This window comes from Dasypus novemcinctus, chromosome 26, assembly GCF_030445035.2.
Source record: "Dasypus novemcinctus isolate mDasNov1 chromosome 26, mDasNov1.1.hap2, whole genome shotgun sequence".
In the NCBI taxonomy this organism is placed as follows: Eukaryota; Metazoa; Chordata; class Mammalia; order Cingulata; family Dasypodidae; genus Dasypus; species Dasypus novemcinctus.
This window is the reverse complement of record NC_080698.1, coordinates 42,148,593-42,170,398: the sequence shown is the minus strand read 5'-3', so window position 1 is coordinate 42,170,398 and position 21,806 is coordinate 42,148,593. Positions and strand designations below refer to the sequence as shown.

At 39.9% G+C, this 21,806-nt stretch overlaps 1 protein-coding gene across 1 annotated transcript in view; it reads right to left on the bottom strand.

Moving 5' to 3' along the window:
• Nucleotides 1-21,806, bottom strand: part of ITPR1 (inositol 1,4,5-trisphosphate receptor type 1) — a 347,955-nt gene that overhangs the window by 254,160 nt on the left and 71,989 nt on the right. The gene's annotated exons all lie outside the window — the stretch shown is intronic.

The window sequence follows — 21,806 nt, the reverse complement described above, 5'->3', positions numbered from 1 at the left end:
TATATGGCAGATGGATGCTCTATCTGTTGAGCTACATCCACTTCCCATCTCTGTATGAGTTTTGAATTATTTTTGCAACTGTCCTATAAGTTTGAAATTATTTCAAAATTAAAAGTTCAAGGGAAACATACTAGAAAAAGAGTACAGCCTCAAAATCAAACATCTAGCATTGCCAGTTCCATTGAGGCCTGCCTATTCTTGGTTTTCTATTCTTATCTGTCTGCAAGATTGCCTGTTATGTTTACAGTAACCCTCAAGCCAACTTGAGTGGGTTTCTGTTCTTTACCATCTGTTTTAGTTTGCCAAAAGGCTGCCAATGGAAAGTACCAGAAATGGTTTGGCTTTTATAAAGGGGATTTATTTGGGGAAATGCTTACAGTTTCAAGGCCATGAAAAGTCTAACTCAGGGTACCATAACAGGTACTTTCTCTTTATAGTCAGCTGCCTCCTGTTGAAACAAGATGGCAGACGATCTCTGATGAGGTCTCTGCCTTCCCTTCCGGCTGTACCATCTCCTGGAGCTCAGCTATGGGCAACCACGCATAGAGGCCTGTCTCTTACCAGGCCTCTCTCAGGCTCAGTTGTTTGCTTTCTTCCTGAGTTTAGGTACAAGCTTTAAGACACATAGCTCATCTCTCCCTGGGCCTCAGCATTTTGAACCTCTCTTTCTCTTACACAGCAGGATCAAAATATGGCAGAGCTCACTTTTCCTGCGTGTCTCCATTTAAATCAGAATCAACAAGGGTGGCGGACTTGGCCCAGTGGTTAGGGTGTCCGTCTACCACATGGGAGTTCCATGGTTCAAACCCCAGGTCTCCTTGACCCGTGTGGAGCTGGCCCATTCGCAGTGCTGATGTGCGCAAGGAGTGCCCTGTCACGCAGCGGTGTCCCCTGCGTAGGGGAGCCCCACACGCAAGGAGTGCGCCCTGGAAGGAGAGCCGCCCAGCGCGAAATAAAGTGCAGCCTGCCCAGGAATGGTGCTGCACACATGGAGAACTGACACAACAAGATGACGCAACAAAAAGAAACACAGATTCCCGTGCCACTGACAACAGAAGCGGACCAAGAAGACGGAGCAAACAGACACAGAGAACAGACAACCGGGGTGGCAGGGGGAACGGGAGAGAAATAAATAAATAAATCTTAAAAAAAAAAAAAAGAACCAACAAGAGAGCAGATCCTCAACCTGAGTCACGCCTCATTGACGTAGTCCAATTGAAAGGGTCTCACACTCACAGGAATGGATTTAGTCCACAAATATAATTATTCTCTTTCTGGGAGTCATAAAATAATTTCAAACTGCTACACCATCAAATAATCCCTGATGAAACCCTAAAAAAAAGGAGACATCTTTGACAAGTAGAGAAAGGAAATTTTTTCTAAATCATTCACTAAACGATAGTGGATTGTATCATTTGGCCCCAGTTCTTCACTCCTCCTTATAGCCATGCCCCATGCCATATAACACTGCAAGGCCAGTTCACCATGGAGCGGGTGGCCTGCCCTGTCCCTTGGCTCTAAGCTCAGCCCAGAATGACTTGCTTTGGTCAGCAGACATGATGCAAGCAGAGGCTTCAATGGGCTTGTACATTGGGGCTTGCTCTCAAGAGCTGCCGTCGCCTTCAAACTGCTAGAAAATGAGTGTCTTGGGGAGCAGAGTCACCTCACCCCATCCAACAGCAGCCAGCCCCAGAGAGGTGAGTGGGTTCACCAAGACCAGGAGAGTTGCTTGGCTAAACCTCAGTGACAGCAGATACATAAGCAATAAATGCTGACTGTTGTGTCTCTGAGGTTCTCTAACAGCTGTGCAGCAAGAATAACTGATAAATCATAAAAACTCTGCTTGGAGATATTTGCACACCAGTGTTCATAGCAGTATTTGTCACAATTGCTATGAGATGGAAGCCACCCAAATATCTATCAACAGATGAATGGATAAACAAATGTGGTATTTATACACAATGGAGTATTATTCAGGCATAAAAAGGAATGACATTCTGATGAATGCTACAACAAGGATGAAACTTGAAGACTTATTTGAGTGAAATAAGCCAGACCCAAAAGGATAAATACTGTAAGATCCCACTTACATGAAATAATTAGAACATGCAAATTTGTAGTCAGAAACTAGAATACAAGTTACCAAGGGCTGAGGTGGGGTAGGAAATGGGGAGTTAATGCTTAATTAGTAAAGAATTTCTGTTTGTGGTGATAGGAAAGTTTTGGTAACAGATGTTGGTGATGGTGGCACAACATTGTGAATGTAAGTCACACCAATGAATTGTATTTTTGGAGGTGGTTAAAACGAGAAATTTTACCATATTTTGGAAAAAACCATAAACTATACAACACAATGAAGCCTAATATAAACTATGTACTACAGTTAACAGTATATTTATAATAATAATATTTCATTAACTGTAACAAAAGTACTTTACTAATGCAAAGTATTAATAGGGAAAACTATGTGTGTGATGGTGGGTACATGGAAATCTGTACTTTCTGTTTGATTTTTCTATGAACCTGCAACTGCTCTTCAAAACAAAACCAACAAGGGAAGCAGACTTGGCCCAATGGATAGGGTGTCCGCCTACACCCTATGGGAGGTCCACGGTTCAAACCCAGGGCCTCCTTGACCCGCGTGGAGCTGGCTCATGAGCAGTGCTGATGCGCGCAAGGAGTGCCGTGCCACGCAGGTGTGTCCCCCGCATAGGGGAGCCCCATGCGCAAGGAGTGCGCCCTGTAAGGAGAGCCATCCAGCGCAAAAGAAATTGCAGCCTGCCCAGGAATGGCACTGCACACACGGAGAGCTGACACAACAAGACGATGCAACAAAAAGAAATACAGATTCCTGGTGCCACTGATAAGGATAGAAGCGGTCACAGAAGAACACACAGCAAATGGACACAGAGAGCAGACAACAGGGGGGAGGGAAGGCAAAATAAATAAATAAATAAAATAAATCTTAAAAAAAAAAAAAACCAACAAAACTACCAGGTGGATTTCGTCTTTTGTCTTACCCATGGGTATCACAGCTGATAAAGTGAGAATGAATATGATTCCCCAAAATGGCCAAATATGGACAAAAAGTACGTGATAAACAGAAAAAGAAGGTTCAAAAAAATCTAGCTGATACAGGATCTGGCTGCCCTGGCCCCAACTTCTGTAGAATTAGCTGTAAATTTAAGGTTTATTGCATAAATAAGCAAACAACAAACATAAAATAATACAAAAGAGTATCAGGCATTCAAACACTTCTATTGATGATTTGCTATACAGGTAGTTAAAAACTCAAGAAGCAGTCCCTTTTGTTCTTTTATAAAAGCAGTTTTTTTATTCTTTCTGCATAAAAACACTATCCATCTTCTGTGTGAGTTTCCATGGTCTACTTGTACTATTTGGTCAAAACAGGACATTGAATTCCAAAAGGTATTACTCAGAGAATGATTTTAAATGAAGTCAATTTAGCAAGCTTTTGTAAATGCTATTCATAGATCATTTTAAAACTTGTAAACATAAAGCTGGCTATTTTATGAGAGGCACAAAAGTTCTCAATGAGTTGAAATTAATATTTCAGTATTCTATATTTTTATTTGATATTACCATGAGGTTCCAGGGTGAAAAAGTTCAAAAAGAAGCCTAATTAATGACCTCATATTTGCCTCTGATAAATGAAATCGTGTCATTTTTCTCTCAGCAACTACATATGTATCATACATTGAAACAGTAAGTCTCAGGAAGCAGACTTGGCTCAGAGGATAGAGCATCTGCCTACCACATGGGAGGCCCATGGTTCAAACCCAGGGCCTCCTTGACCCATGTGGAGCTGGCCCACGCGCAGTGCTGATGCGCACAAGGAATGCCGTGCCACGCAGGGGTGTCCCCCGTGTAGGGGAGCCTCACGCGCAAGGAGTGCATCCCATAAGGAGAGCTGCCCAGCACCAAAGAAAGTTCAGCCTGCCCAGAAGTGGCAGCCACACACACGGACAGCTGATGCAGCAAGATGACGGAACAAAAAGAGGCAGATTCCCAGTGCCACTGACAAGAATAGAAGTGGAAAGAAGAACACATAGCAAATGGATACAGAGAACAGAAAACTGGGGCGGGGGAAGGGGTAAGAAATAAATAAAAAATAAATCTTTAAAAAAAAAAAAAAGAAATAGTAAGTCTCAAAGTTTCAATGTGAAACTTAAGAATACCAGTAAATACCAGTTCTTGGTCAGTCAACAGTTTAAAAACATTAAATTCCCACAGAAAGTTCTTTTCCTTGAATGTGAATATAATTGTCTTCAGACATTTAATAGCCATAAAAAGTTAATTAAATATGCATGAATGCATTCAACAGCTGGTTTTAAAAACCACAGCTATTCTAGAGTTCAGTTTGACTAAAGTTTAAGGTTACAAGTTGGTTTCTGGAACTATACAACTGCCATGACAAGCTCCAAGACACATTCCACAAATATCAAACTATCCATATACCCATTTAAAGACATCTTATAAAAGGCATGTGTTCACCAGCATAGGTCACACAGCTATGATCCATCTTAATACACAAAAAGAAAGTAAAGAATTTTTAAATGCAACCACGTAGCTGAGTTTAAGATTCTTTAGCTTATGGTTGAAGCCAACACAGAGTGTCAGCAATGTATAAGCATCTCACACACCAAGTTTCATTTTTTGACACTCAATATTCAATTTCCACAGAAAGAGTAGTCATAAAACTTTTTCACATATAAAATCATGTTTAAATAAAATTTAAATATTTAATAAAATACTTAAATTTTAAGTATTAGTTAAACATTCAAATGTATATTTAAATAACAAAACAAATATTTAAATGATTAGAGTTTAAAGAAATGATTAAATATTTAAATGTTTAAAATTTTAAAACTAACTCACTTATAAAATCTGGAAGCATTTGTTTATAAATGTATAAAAGTACCATTATAATGTTACATTGTTAGATATTTGTAGATTAAAAAATGTTTTAAAAAATTAGTTTTTGAATTTTATATGAAAAACTGACTGTAAGGAAAACATCCTCCACATGATCACCAGAATTAACTTCTTTGAAAGAAAAGCCAAATTTAATAATGTAATTTTCAGGCTTAAAAACTTTCACGGGCCCCCTAGATTCTACAGGATAAAGTCCGTATGCCTAGAAGCAAGTATGAAAAAACTTGCCTTCATCAACATTTCCATCCTCATCTGGAATCACTCCTGCTGGACACCAGGTACCTTCCTTCCAGCCAGGCAACTCTACCCATTTCTGGGTCAAGCTACGGCCTTTCAGGTCTTCTTCATTTTGCAAGTTCTGTGGACCTTGCTAGAGTGCCCTATTCCACTCTATCAATATTTACCCATGCTCTACCTACCTCAAGTTGAGGCCATCTCCACCCTCTTAGCCCAAGATGCAACCCCTGCTCAGCACACTTGTCTCCCTGTACCTCTGCTCTCTTATCAGCCATATGTCATATTGTCATTGGTTCCTCACACTCTTCCTCCCTTGGGTCTGTGTATTTTCCACTGCCTGGCATATACAAGTGTTTGGGAAGGTGTGTTGAATGGGAGTGAAAAGGAAAAGAAAAGAAGAGAGAGTTCCAAGGATAGTTCCAGGAGTCATAGCTGTAGAGGAGGACACAGTTTTTATGATGTCTCATTTCACATCAAAGCTTCTTTTTCTTTTTTTAGCCTCTATATTTCTCTTAAACAATATCACTAGCACCAAGAAGTTTTATCATGAAACTCTACAGTAACACCATTGCCTTCATGGCCCAACTCTGTAAAAAGAATGAACTTTGTTCCATTCCTTCTCTCCTCAGTTTGCAGCATTCAGGCTCTCCCACTCCCACCTCACTGCAATGGCTTTGGCACAGATACCCCAGGACATATATCTGCCAAATCCAATGAGCAGATTTCTAGCCCCAACATATCTGACTTATTGGAAGTCTGGGGGTGTTGATTATCCCATCATTGAACCACTCGTCCCACCTGGCATCCTTTCCCAGATGATCTGGTATTTTTCCTATTTTGCTGTCTCCCTCCCTTTACTTGCCCCCAAAAGCTAGTATTCCTAGCCTTCACCCTCTTGTGCTTATTTTTCCTATGCCATCTCATCAATCCCCACTGTTCTGAACTGCCAGCTCCCTAACATCTCTTTCCCGAGATCTTTATCTCCAGCTGCCGACTAGACACTGAGCAGACCCTAAACTAGACTCAGGGCCACTCTGCCTTCTCCTGCATTCTCTATCATGGTAAGCTGCATCACCAGTCCAGCAAGCACCCAAAGCAGAAACTGGGGAACCATTTCCAGAGCCTCGTTTGCACTCAACACTTGTAATTCAATCAGATCCTAAGTCCTGTCAAATTACAACTGAGGCTTCTCTCTTCTCCATCCCTACTGCCTCAGGTTCTCTAATCTACACTTTAGAATAATTGGCCCGCCGCTTTCTAAATGACCATAAACCATACCATCTACTCCTCCACAAGGCTAACAGAGTTGGTCACACAGAATAAAAATATGTGTGCCAGATTCATTCCTCTGCCGAAAGCCCTTCAGTGGCAGCTCAGCCTCACATGCCGCCTCACATGCCATAAGTCTCCCCCTGACCATGGTCCCTGCTCCTCTAGCCTCATGCCCCTGCAGCTTAATCTCTCAGCCCCTAATCCAGCCGTGGGGAGCCTACTGAACAGTCCTCCAAATGGTGTTTCTCTCTCCTTCTTTCGCATGTGGGGTTGTTTCTTCCTAGAGTTGTTCTTCCTCTCTTGTATGCCTGGAAAACTCCTCCTCATCCTTTGACAACAGCTCCATTGTCGCCTTCTCTGTGAAGCCCTCTGTGACAAACCCCAACCCCTTATTCTCTTCCTTTGTCCTTACTCTAATCTTGGTTTATACTTAGGACCTTGCACCTTCTACACTATATTGCAACCTCTTGGCCTATCTTCTGTCCCACTACACTTTAAGTTTTATGAAAGAAAAAAAAAAAAAAAAGGAATTAATCTTCTTATGCTTACTCTTTTTACCTCCACCTCAGAACATTATAAGAATTCAACAAGGAATTGCTATCAGCAATCAGGTCTTTTCTCCTTATCACTAGTACTACAAGAATGAATAATAAAGAGAAAGAGAGACAAATCGAGATAGTAAGTAAAAGATTGCCCAGTGTTACCTATGTAAGAATTGAAGGGCAGAAAGAGGTGAATTCATTTTCTATTCAACTAAGTCTTGTTGAACACTTATTATAGACCAAGACACCAAGACCTGCAAGTTTAACACTTTTTAGCACATTTAATCCTTTCAACAATCTGATCAAATAGATATTATTAATATCCCCATTTTACAGATGAAGAAACAGGCAAAGAGAGGTTAAATACCTTTCTCAAGGTCAGGCTGTAGGTAGCAAAGCCAGGATTCAAACCCAGGTAGCCTTAACCTATACTGTGTTATCTTTTGTGATGATTAATTTCATGTTTCAGTTTGTCTGGGTCACAGTGTCCAAACACTGGCCTACTTGTTATTATAGAAGATTTGCACCTACAATCAACAAAGGAGACTGCCCTCAACAATGTGGGAAATCGCCTCATCCAATCAACTGGAGGTCTTAAAAGTCAGAACTGAGGGATTCAAAAGTCAGAAGAAGAATTTCTACATCGGTATCAAAGTTAGTTCTAGCCAGAATTTCCAGCCAGCCAGCTTCTCCGGGGATTCAGACTAGGCTTTACTACACTTTTCCTGGTATTTCCAGTTTGCAACCTGTCCTACAGATTTTGAATTTGCCAGCCCCCAAGGTCACACGAGCCAATTCCTTATAATAAATCCCTTTATATATAATATCCTGTTGCTTCTGTTTCTCTGGAGAACTCAGACTAACACACCTCTTAAAGTCCACGTCTAGAAGAAAGACAGCTGGGAGGGGGGGGAGGGATTGTCTAAAGTGGGAGCAGAGGACAGAGAAAAAGAGGGGAAAGGACGGGCACCCGAGGTACACTCAACTCTTCTGAGGAGGAATCAAGAGAAGGGAAACTGGTCTGCATTGTTCTTGGTGCCAGGAGCCTCTCTCTCAGGCCCTGGACAGGTCCCCTACTGTCCAGAGTCACAAGGGTTTTTAGGTGGGACAATGCAGGAAGTACAGGAGGTATCTGTGTTGTATTCAGGGGGCTGAGAATTTGGGAAGCACCTCTACTTTTGCAGTGTGTTTACGAGGTGTGTGTGTGTGTATGAGTGAGAGAGAGAGACACTACCAGGGCCAAAAACACTGCCATCTATTTCTCTCCATTTTCAACTCTGACCTGGCTCTAACCTAAGGTGACCTGACCTCACTCCTGGCTCAAAATGAGTCACCTACTCCTTACCTTTAAGCTTCCTGTTTATTCAGAGCTGAGGTTCTAGGAGCCGAATTCAACAGACAGAGGATTGCTCACAGGGGAGAATGGAATAAATAATAAAGGTCAATATATTCTGGGGAAACAATCCTAGAAACAAAACATTTCTCATATGTATGGTCAGGACCTATTAAAGCAACTGTCCATTTTTAAAGCAACTGATAAATTCATGACTTCGGGGCAGCGCTCAGAAGCTCTATCCAACAGAAGGAGAAAAAAACACCCACTTTAAGAACTCTGGGATTCAGTTTCCAATTTGGCTCCTAATTTGGCTTATAAATTTTTACAAATGATGACTTTTTATTTCTTTTCCTGTGAATCTGTGGATCTCCTCTCCCATCTCTAACACATTTTTATGAAGTTCACTTGAGGATATGTTATAGCTCATCATATAGGGATTTGGCTACCAGAAAGAGCAATGGAGAAGACAGAGCCAACATTTACACCACTCAGATTTATTACGAGGGAGGTATCTCAACATCTCAACTTCCTGGCAGAAACCTTAGGCCAAAATGGCAACAAATGAAAAGGACAAGGAAACTAGCGCAACCTAATGTTCTGAAACATCAGTATGATGACACTCGGTGTTAATGTACTTAATAAAACATAAGAATCACTTTCAAACTACTTTGACATTCATCTCCAAATTTCTGGGGTTGCACTCAACTTAATTCCCTAGAAGTAATCATTTAAGTCCTGTATCAGTATCAATCACCATTCTGTTTGGCAGAGAGTCAATTGTTCCAAAAGTTTACAGAATCCAATCTAGTTCAAAGCGAATTGGTAACCATTCAGACCTTTTGCTTGGGTAGATAATCAATACCGCCTGCTCACTGTGGGAACATACTCTCTCCTACAGTCTGCTGCTAAGGGGAGTTTCTAACCTCAAGCAGGAAAGGGAAAGACTTTATTTCTTGGCAAGGGGAGACAAACTTTAACAGTGTTCACAAGCTTTTCATCCTCAAAGTACTTCACAAATATTAACTAATTCATCTCCACAAGACTGTTGTGCAATAACATGTTTCAGGGATAAAACCAAGGAGGTAGAATTAGAAAGATAAGAAACTACCCCAACAATAAGAAACTCCTTTTACTTGGAGGTATAATTAGTTGTGATGGCAGATTCCGAGCACTCCACTAGTCTTGCAGTGTAAAGATCAATATGAAAAATAATTACTGTTAAAACTACAGCTGATGTGGTGACTAAGCCAAAGGATCCTTAAAGAACACTAAGCCTCAGTTCCCACAACTGTAAAGTGAGACTGATTATAGAATCATCTCCAGAAAGTGATTATGAGGATTCTAGAAGGTAACAAGGTCAAGGGATTATCACAATGGAGCCTAGTGGCTAAAAAGAGCTCAATAAACACTAGCTTTATTACTTGGAAAGGGGGTCATGGCTTCCAGGTGCCTAAACTGAAAAATGAGTTTAAAATTAGGATTTTTGGAGACTGTCCATTATTCCATTTGTGAAAGACAATGAATTTAGCCAAATTATATATACCTCTAAATAAAATCACTTTTGTTCAATAAATAACCATAAACCCAACAAATCCCAAAACAACATATATTGGTCTGATTCATGGATGCTCAAAACATCCTGAATGAAAAATCCAGTAAAGCTTCCTTTCCAATGCCAAAGAAAGAGTGAACAAAGGAAAGGCAACACTGGACATCAACCCAACTAGAGATACAGGGTCAAAGACTGCAATTTGACAGGAAACCAACTTCATATGGCTCATAGAAATCCAACTTACATTACGATTCTCAATATCTTTAGTGAGAGGGCAAATTACTTTTTACATGATCTCCGTTACTGCGTATAATGTGAATGGCTTAAGACATACTGATTTGCTTTCAAGCTCTAGCTCCTGCCTATTTCTCCAACCTCATCTCCTACTTCCTCTCCATCTTGGTCCCTGCTGTCCAGTCATGCAGGCATTCTTCCTCATCTTCCAACACACCATCCATCTCCCACCTCCTGGGCTTTACCCTTGGTGTTCCTGATGCCCACCTAGTGCTCAATTCTCCACAAGTTCACCCAAATGGCTCCTTACAGACTTTTTATTTTTTAAGATTTATTTATTTTTCCCCACCTCTCTCACTGTTTTGTGCTCGCTGTCTGCTCTCTGTGTCCATTTGCTGTACGCTGTTTCTGTGTCTGCTTGTCTTCTCTTTAGGTGGCACCAGGAACTGATCCCGGGACCTTCCAGAGTGGGAGATTAGTGCTCAATCTCTTGTGCCACCTTAGCTCCTGGGTCTGCTGCATCTCTTACTGTCTCTCCTCTGTGTCTCTTTTTGTTGCATCATCTTGCTATGCCAGCTCTCTGCACAAGTCAGCACTCCGTGTGGGGCAGCACTCCTGCATGGGCCAGTACTCTGCTGGGGACAGCTTGTCTTCACCAGGAGGTCCTGGGAATCGAACCCAGGACCTCCTATAGGGTAGATGGGAGCCCAATCACTTGAGCCACATCTGCTTACCTCCTTATAGACTTTTTAGTACCAACCTACTCAACACCTCTTTCAGAAGATTTCCTTTGCCAGCATACTGAGGGCTGCCCACCCGCTCCACATCTTAAGTTATATTCTTGACAGCATTTATCACTCTCTGATGCAGCCTTGTCTATGTATTGTTTACTTGCTTCCAGTCCATCTCACCCTACTAGAATGTAAGCTCAACAAGGACAGAGACTACATTTGTCTCCTTCAGCATTCTCCAGCGCTTACTTTGGTCCATCATGCCTTGTAGGCACTGCTTACTTTTTGGAATAAGTGACTATCACTTGCACACTATTTTCAGCTAAGTGCAAGATCCTGAAGTTTATTCAAGGGAGAACCACTGGCCAGTGCAATTATATGATTCTGGAAAGGCTCAACATATGGGGCTGGTAAATATGAAACCTGAGATATCAGTAATACGTATTTAAACAATCTGTAGTATAAACAATTTGCTCAATGTAATATAAACATGCCAGATATCCTTTCCTAAGCAATCTCAGCTTAAACAATTAGTCCAACTGCTTCACCCACTCAGTATTTTCTGCACACACTATCAGCACACTCACATGAAAATCTGTGGTTAGCACCAGATTTTAATAAAATTGAGGATTATTACAATCACAAATGCAAGCCAACTTGTTGCAACTTAGCCTTATAGCCTAATAATTGTTCCTATAATAGGAATTACAAATTTCTTTATATTATCAAGAAATTCTGATGAGATCTATCTAAATTCCAATTTTTCACATGCTCAGAAAGTAAATAGGGGTTAAAGACATTGAATAAATGTCATTGATCTAGAAACTACTCAATTCAACTTCTCTAAGTCACTACTCTAAGAAAAATTGCCATACTGAGAGTAATGAGGCTGAATCCTGATCGTGACCTTTATGGCAAAACAAACAGTTATCTGTTTATATTTTAAAATAGCTATTGGCAGGTCCATTGCTCATGTTGTTTGTTTGTTTGTTTTAACACATTTAAAAATTATTTAAGCCAGTCAGGCTAAATCATGCATACTACAAGCCAAACTATGGCCAAAAAAAAGCAAGTAAGTCTCTAGGCAAATCTATTAGAGTTAAAATCAACCAATATACATTCTAATGTTCTCTTTTTTCCCCCCGGTGGCCTATATACTGAATTGGAATTAAAAAATCAGACATTAAATTTGAACCTAGAAATGTATTTTGACTTTCAGTTCTTAGTACATAAATTCTAAACAGTATGTGTTAGTAAAGTGAAAAAGGTTTAAAAAAAAAAAAAAATCCAGTCAGATCAAGCCAGGAGTTCAGACCCTTCATTACCCACTCAGCCATATTAACAATATCAGTCACTAGTATTGGTATTTAGGAAAATAAAGGTAGACAGTGGGAAATGCTATATCCTTCACAATTAGAACAATTGTAGCATTTTTTTCTTTATTAGAGTAGTTGTGGTTTATAGAACAATCATGCATAAAATACAGGATAACTACACACATCCCACCGCCAACACCTTGCAAAAGTCGTTGCATGTTTAACATGGAATTTCACTCACATCATTATCAATTAATAGGAAGAATCAGCTGCTAGACCAATCAGATCATCTTTGATCTGAGACTGCCAAAAACTACTTGGCATTTACAAACACCTAAGACACAAGACTAATTGGCAAATCACCATCAACAAGGTCGGCTGCTGAAAATCCATCAGGAGGCATTATATTCAAGATTCCCAACATTATGCTCTGTACATCAAATTCATTCCAGCAGAATCAATTAGCATAGGACTAAGGTCCTTATCAGCCTCTGTCCTCAAAGCAGCGAAAGTGCCATCCTGGAAGCAATCCCTGGTCTCCAACTTGCTCTACAGTACAGAATTCTAAGCAATTATATATTAGCAAAGTTCAAAAGGTAAAAAAAAGAAAGTCATCAAACCAAGCTAGGAGTTCTAGAACCATTATTAACCAGTCAGTCAAATTATCATAATCCACTCTCACCTCTGCATCGACTCTTCATGAGGCCTTGGGGGTAGACTAAATGGCAAAGGCGAAATTACTACATCTACTACCCACACATTAAAGTTAATCTGTTCCTCCAGAACCTTTTGAGAAGATTTTTCAATGCTGTAATGTAACTGACGTTTTTTTCCAACTCCTTGAGATAAAAGCCCAAATCCATTCTCTCCTTCCACAGAAAGTTCAACATGAAAGTTATCTTATGCTTCCTGATTATTCCTATGATTCGAAGAAAGAGAAAATAGACTGAAAAGGAGTAGTCAGAACATTGATAAGAATGCTGAGCATTAAGAAATCTACAAACAGAAGATATGCTGGGACCTGATGGAGAATCGTATTACAGAAGATTCAATGATGAAATAAAAGGAAACGTACAATTTACTTACACTTTTTCTTCATTGTCCATCTGTCCAGGCATCCACCCACTCACCCAGAGATACGCCAGGCATAGCGTTTCCAGGTTGCAGTTATTTAAACATTTTTTGCATGTTAGGTACTGTGCCAAGCTCTTTACAAAATATAAGTAATTTAATCCTCATAACAACCCTGTGAGGTAAGACTATTATTGTCATTTCACAGATGAGGAAACTGAGACCCAGAAAGATTAACTAACCCAAGGTCATACAGCTATAAAATGCCAGAGCCAGAATCAAAACCATGCAGTCAAGGACCATGCTCTAACCCAGATCACGACACTGCCTGTTCGGAGGGGGGACCAGTTCATCAAAACTGAGAGGCACTATGCAGTTCAGTGATAAAGTGCTCAGGTCCCAGTCTCAAAGACTTAGTTCATATATAGGCTGAGTGACCCTTCCCAGTTACTTAATCTCTCTGGGTCACCATTGACTTTACATGGGGATTCTCCCCTAGGGCACGGTAAAGATTAAATAAAGTACTACACTTAGAGCACTTAGGAGAGTGGCTGGCATCTAATAAGGAACCCATTAACTGTTAGCTTAATAATATACTTACAATTCCATATGGCAAAATGCTTCATCAGAATTGTCCACATACTGCCCTTCTATAACTAGCCTAAAATTCTTTGATGAGAACAGTAACTTTTATTCACCTTTGTATGCAAAGAATCCTACCCAAGAGAGTCAATAAATAAATGCTTCCACTTTAAAGAAGTTTAAAAATTTAAACAGTAAAGTAAATTTTTATAGAAATAAAGTTACGGTAAATATAAGGTTTTTAAAATATATAAAGTGGTCTACTTTTTAACACTTTACAATTCTTAACCAAATTAAAAGTTTTCAACAAATTAATGCATGCACATATTTTTAAAACCAAACCTTGTTCACTAAGTCAATGGCATGATAAAAGGAAAGGGGACTATTCCAGATTAAAAGAGATCCAAGGGGCATCCACATACAAAAGTTAACCTTGTTTGGAACCCAATTTGAACACATTAACTACAAAAAATTTTTTCAATGATCAGAGAAAATTCAATATGGTAACAATAAGGAATCAATACAGTAATGATGAGGAATTGCTAGTTTCATTAGGCATGATGACTTTTATTCTGAAATGCATTCTGAAGTATTTAGGGGTGAAATGGCATGACATCTGGGTTAAGTATATTAGCCAAAAAAAAAAAAAAGGTAAAAAATGGAGCATTGTTGAGACTGGTAGACAGGTTCATGAGAGTTCACTGTATCTTTTTTATTTGGAAATTCTCTCTAGAAAAACAGTTTTTAAACTCAAATTAGCTTGGGAAGCAGATTTGCCTCAAGTGAGAGTATCCACCTACCACATGGGAGGCCCAGGGTTCAAATTCAGGGCCTCCTGGCCTGTGTGGTAAGCTGGCCCATGTGCAGTGCTAATGCGCGCAAGGAGTGCCATGCCATGCAGGAGTGTCCCCTGCGTAGGGGAGCCCCACGCACAAGGAGTGTGTCCCGTAAGGAGAGCCACCCTGCATGAAAAAAAGTGCAGCCTGCCCAGGAGTGGCGCCACACACACAGAGAGCTAATACAGCAAGATGACACAACAGAAAGAGACACAGATTCCGGATGCAGCTGACAAGAATACAAGCGGACACAGAAGAACACACGCAAATGGACAGAGAGCAGACAACTGGGAAGAAATTTTTTAAAAAAGAATAAAATTAGCTTAAAATGAAAATCAAGTCCCTTGGCCTGAACCAGAAGCCCCTTTCCCAATCAGAGAAGCACTCTTAATGCTTCACTCTCTTGGCTCTTTTTGTAGTTACTTTCCTCTTGAAATAAAATTATATTGCTATTTCTTTGCTGGCATTTTTTAACTTTTTATTTTGAAAAGCATAGTCCCTTTAATTCCTGTTGCATCAACTATGTCTTATTATTATTATTTCTAAACAAGCTTTATATTACATAAATGTTACATCTAAAACATAGGGGATTCCCATATACCTCTCCCTTTCCCCCTCCCACATTTTCCCCATTAACAAGATCTTTCATCAGTGTGGTACATTTGTTACAATTGATGAACACATATTGAAGCATTGGTACTAACCATGGTCTATAGTCCACATTATGGTTTCCACTTTGCACTGCACAATTTTAGGTTCTGATGAAATGTATAATGGCTTGTATCTGGTTTGCAATGTCATGCAGAACAATTCCAATGTCCCAAAAATGCCCCATGTTACACCTACTCTTCCCTCTCCCTCTCCTCAGAACCTTTAATGACCACTTCCTTTATGTCAATGTTACAAGTTCTCCCATTACTAGAATAAGTCTACTTTAGTTCATAGTTGCAATGCCCCCTTATGTTTGTTCATTCCTCAAACTTGAGGATTTGGGGATGGTGATGCCCAGTCTGCTTCCATTTGAAATGGGGCTTAGATCCCATAGCGCAGATGAGTGGAGCTCATCTTGCAGTTGTAGATACTCTGTTTTGAGGGAATTTTGAGAATATTAGTCCCCCTACCCTATGCTTCACCTCTCCACCTCTTTATCTCTCTTCCCATCTACCTTCTATATTTTTACCCTTACAAAGTCAAGGTTGATGAGCATTCATTGTTTTCTAACTATGGGCTAACTGCTTTGTCTATAAATTGATTCTGTGATTACATTATAATGACCATGTAAATATCATTCAATGCATATGAATCTAATAGAAATGTATTTCCTTTTTAATGAGATTCTAGTCTTTCCTGGAGTTTCCAATTGCTTTTATCTTTCTTTTTGCACTACTCACCTTTAGTATATCCTCAACTGTCTTCAATGTCTTCATCATATCAAACATTCTATTGGATGGCTTTATTTCCTATTAAGATCCCCACTGCATCTCCATTTTTTAACCATAGTAAATATGTCATACAACAGCTAGAAACTATTCTCAGATACATCTATTCCAGAGTACAATTTTTGCAGTTTTTGAACTGAATTAAGAAGCTGACCAGTTTAAACACAGTCCAACACCTTTACAAACTCATTCCAAGTAGGTGGAGGAGGTTCTTGTGGGAAAGGGGGAAAATGTAACAACTTACGTGGTTGTAATAAGGCTTCCTTTAAAACTAGATGGAATTCATACCATGAATTTATCAACACCAGTTAATTTACCCAGCGTTGAAAACACCACCAGCACTTTTATAAAAGTGAGGCACATATCCACTTGAAACCCGGTTCATGTTCACATTTAGAATAACTGGGAACACCTCTACCCCTACCTGGGCTTCTGAGTCATATATTCTTAGGTTATAATCTTGAAATAGTGAAAAAAGTACAGAATCTGCAAAGAAAATCTGAACAAAAAAGAAACCTCAGATTATTCCCCTTTACAGGCTTAATTCCACATGCTAAAGAAATATATTTATGTATCTAGAAAGACACAGATCACCACCATTTAGAATCAGAGCTTTAACCAAAATATTTCATCAGAACGAGAACCAACCAAACATAATTAAACGGAAATTTAATAGCAATTAAGAGTTGGGGTTCTTTAGTTGGAGAAACCTGGGGTTCAAATCAGCAACTTCACTCAGTAAAGGGGTAATTTGGAATGATTAGAATCCGAGTAACATAAGTTCCCTTACAGTAAAAGTTTCTACCTGACCAGGCTTTTGTAAAGCCTAAATGAGAAAGTGCATGTTAAGCATTTAGCACAGTCATTGATAAATCTGAATATATGAGGACTAGTCATTGATACTATCATCAACACTCAGAAGCCTTATGTCTAATGTTTGGCCATTTATGTCTTATGTCTAAAAGTTTGGCCATTTCTCCATTTAAAAAAAAAGTTCTTGGATAATTCTATTTCTGTGCTGTCATATGGAAATATTTATACATGTGAACAAAAGAGGTATGTAAGAGATGCTCATTGCTGAAACACTTCACAATGCAGTGGTTAAAAACACATATATTAGTCAGTCAAAGGGGTGCTGATGCAAAATACAGAAATCAGTTAGTTTTTATAAAGGGTATTTACTTGGGGTAGAAGCTTACAGCTACCAGGCCATAAAGCATAAGTTACTTCCCACGCCAAAGACTTTTGCCACGTGATGGAGAAAAATGGCTGCCAATGTCTGCTATTGTTCAGGCTTTCTGGGTTCCTCCCTTCATGGGGCTTGCTTCTCCCTGGCTCAGGGTTCCTCTTTTCCCAGGGTTTGTTTCTCTTTGGGCTCAGGGTTCCTCTCTTCATGAGGCTTGCTACTCTTTCCTCACAACCAAGCTCTTCTGTATGCTTACTTCATGGGGCTCTAGCTCAAGACCCCAACATCAAAACTGCAACTTCAAAACTCCAACTCTGTCCTTTGCCATGTCTTTTATCTGTGAGTCCCCACACACTAAGGGGCAGGTACTCAACACCCTAATCATAATTTAATCATGCCCAAGTACAGACCAGTTTACAAACAGAATCCAGTATCTGTTTTTGGAATTCATGAACCATATCAAACTGCTACCACACAGAATCTAGAACCTGTCCACCTGCATTCAAATCCATGTGAACTTGAAGAAATTACACCTTTCCTACCTCAGTTTCCTTATCTCTAAGACAGACAAGCTTCATTACGGAATTACAAGGATTAAAATAGTTAATATTTATAGAGCATTTAGAACAGTGCCTGGCACTGTAAAGGCTGTATAAATGATTGTTAAATATAAAGCAGTACTTTTCATGATAGTAAAAAAAAAAAAAGAAGTATACAACTTAAGTGTAAATCATCCAGAGATGAATAAAGCTTTCAGACATTATACATTTTTTGTGATCTATGTATCTTTTTTTAAAAAAAGACAATTTAATAAAAAAAATATTTTAAAAATTACATTATACTGAGGAATACATTTCAGCAACTGAAAGACCTAAGTAGATCTGTAAGAGCTGATATTTTTTTAAAGAAGTATTGTTAGGTGAAAAAACCAAGTTGCAGAAGAAAAACAAGTCTAAAGAAAATCTCATAAAAATGCTGTTTTTAATGTACTTACATAAGTCTTCAAATGAATAGGAAATGTTCTGAAAAGATACACCCCAAGCTGCTAAAAGCAACTGGTCACCTCTGAAGACTTAGGTTAAGTCCTATGTCTATGAGAACTTGTGTACAATCTTGGCTAAGTCACTTCCCCTAGGAAACACCTAAGGATAGTTTCTTCCTCTTCAAAGGAATGAAGGTAGGGATGACAGGACTCAATAATCCCACCAATCCATTCCAAATACCTGACTCTGATTGTGGGATTCTGGAGCTTTCTCTCAATTATAATGCTAAATTCTTCAACACTCCATGCTGCTAAGTATTTATCAGAAACCCTATGGCACAGGGTGCACTGTTGCAAAAGCACAGCCCATGCCAGATGGGACACACACTGTGTGGGTACAGTGCCATCCCCAGGTCGTGCTCTTGGTAGCTCAACCTTTCTTCACTCCCAGCCCCCACACTGGTGCCATTTGTTATTACAGTGGCTTTATCAATTGATATATGAGCAACAGTTCGTTTATTGCCATTTTTGCTTTTTCTCTGGATTGGCATCAGAAACATATTTACACTACCGATCATAAACACATGTGACCCAACTAATCTACCCACAGAAAGACAAGAAGCTGCAGTTTGAAAAATCAGTGTCATGTTCCCATTGTCTGCCCAATGACCAACACATTCTGACACTGGCACCCATCAGGACTCTTGGTCATCACAGGGTGAACCAAAATCTTAGTCCTCAATCTCTCTTGCTGTACATCATTTGCCAGTCTTCCCCGAGAGTCTCCCCATCTCACTGATGCCACCTGTGACCTCGCCTGGTTCCTTCCTACCCTGCCTTCCTACCAAACACTCTCTCCCTCCAGCCCAACCCACCACTGAGCTCACAATGATAGGTCCCCAGCTCCTTCAGCCAATCATACTATTACCATAATAATCTTCCTAAAGGAAAGGATCAATTACATCCAAAAACCATGAAGCACCTAGACTGTACCCAGCATCATTCTCATTTCTGATGATACAAGAACGATCGAGTGCTGCCACCCTCACAGTGAAATGGGAGGCTCACAGATCTCAGTAGGTCTCCCACCAAAGACAAGAGAACCCACCACTAACTCCGTCACTTATGAACTGTGTGACTTTGGGTGAGTTGCTTAAACTCCCAGAGCCTTCTTTTCCTCATCTCTAAGATGGAGAGACCACTGTACCTCATGGAACTGGTCTAAGTGCTCAGTAATATGGATAATGCACTCAGCACAATAAAAAAGACCAACAAATGTTCTTTTTAAATTAATAATCACAGCAAGAATAAAATACGAATGAATTCTTTAATCAATCAAGGTCTTCAAAGTCTGGCACCAATCAGCCGATTCAGATTCAACTTAACCTGCCAAAAAAAATAGCCCTGGACTAGGACCTCAGGTTTGGGACCTGTAGTTCACTACATAGCTATTTTCCTCCCCTCAATCTTTCCCAGGCCCTCTCATTAATTCATCTCTCTTACCCGTCATTCATGGCCCAGTTTAATATGTCTTCTAGGCTCTTCTAGTCATGTCAGCACCCCCCAAAAGACTTTTAACACCCTTCATCTATGTGTCCATGGCACCTTATATATCAATAAAATAGCACCTAACCTAATCTCTATAATGCACGCATTCAACAAGCTTTTGTCGAGGCCCTGCTTTGTGACAGATACTTCACTTTGTGTTAGGGATGTTGGGGTCAACCAGAAAGATACATACAATCCTTGATCACAGTCTAGCAGGGGAAGCATACATAAGATAAATTGTTACCCAAATTCTCCATTAAAAATACAATAAGCAGGGAAGCAGATTTGGCTCAACCAACAGACCGTCTGTCTACCACATGGGAAGTCCAGGGTTCAAACCCAGGGCCTCCTGACCAGTGTGGTGAGCTGGCTCACGCAGGTGCTCATGCAAGGAGTGCCGTGCCACACAGGGGTGTCCCTCACGTAGGGGAGCCCCACATGCAAGGAGTGTGCCCTGTAAGGAGAGCCACCCCGCACGAGCAAAGTGCAGCCTGCCCAGGAGTGGCGCAATACACACGGAGAGCTGACGCAGCAAGCTGACACAACAAAAAGAAACAGATTCCCGGTGACACTGACAAGAAAACAAACAGACATAGAAGAACACAGAGCGAAGACAGAGAAAGAAGACAACAGGGGGAGGGGAGAAATAAATAAAAAATAAAATACAAATGTGATTACATCTGTCTGAAGACCAGATAAAAAAACAAGTTTTATTTACCCTGTATCAACCTGGTACCTCCAGAATATACTTAATAAAAGATTGTAGGAGTTAACCAAAGTATTTTTTCTATCAAAAGTTAAGGTATTTGACAGTAGGAACCAAGTCTTAAGGGCAGAGATGTAGTAAAAAGAATAAGATGAGGTTATTTGCAGCTGTAGCTTTTTAATTCACCAGCTATATAACTGTGACCTGACCTCTCTTTATTTCTAGATTCTTCCTACAAAGGAAGAATAAACCTTTAGAAATCATTAAAATATCCTGCAAATAGGATATCATCTTTGTATCAACCCCACTACAACAAGCACATACTGCAAATAACAAGAGCTTGAGGAATGTCTGCTGAATGAGTGCTAAATGCTGGACCAAGGTCTGGGGCAAGAGTTACGACCTTGTTTCATGGGCAAGGACCAACATCAAACATGAACCCCTCCTCAACACTTCATAATTAAGACAGGTTTAGATAAAACCCCTCGGCAAGGAGCACGGACATTTCTTGGCAATACTGAGAAATTACAAATATCTGTACTTATAAAAAAAGACCTGTTCGTTGAAGCTATCAGAAGACAGTGTTTTTCTAAGGAAATGTTTCTGAATCATTCCATGATTTCACATCTCTTAATCTCAGCCCAAAAAGCAAAGGGGCAAGTAAATGAGTTGATCCCATAAATATAAAGTGATACTGGTACACTTTTAACACTTTTTCCCCAATCCCATTATTTTTTCGTTCTAGACTCCAGATGGTTTTTTTGTTTTTTTGGGTTGTTTTTTTGGTGTGTTTTTCAGGTTACAGACAGGCCAAGAACGGAATGACACCAACAAAGCACATATTGTAGCAAAGGTACTTCCCTGCAGCCTTGTCTTTGAGTCTCCAAACCCCCACTGTGAGAATCCACAGCTGGCATCTTCTCTTCCAAGTCACCACCCACCTACATGCAACCAGAGGGCCACTTCAGCTCTGTCTGTCTCCACTCAGAGGGAAGAACAGCTCCATATAAAATGTGAACACAAAGCCAGACTGTGCTATTCTATTCTCAATCCTCCTTTTTTTTCTCCAGCGATTCTGGGCTCTAATTCTTAATCTTCAACAACTTAGTGTTTCTACATTTACTACTTACAGCCTGCATCTGCGGCAAAGTATGCCACTTATTCTGAGGATGAAATCGAACTTAAAGATAATTGGTGTAATTATGCTCTAATGGAACTTTTTGCTTTTAAAAGTTTATGAACATTTATTACATGCCAGGCACAAGGATAATAATAGTTTG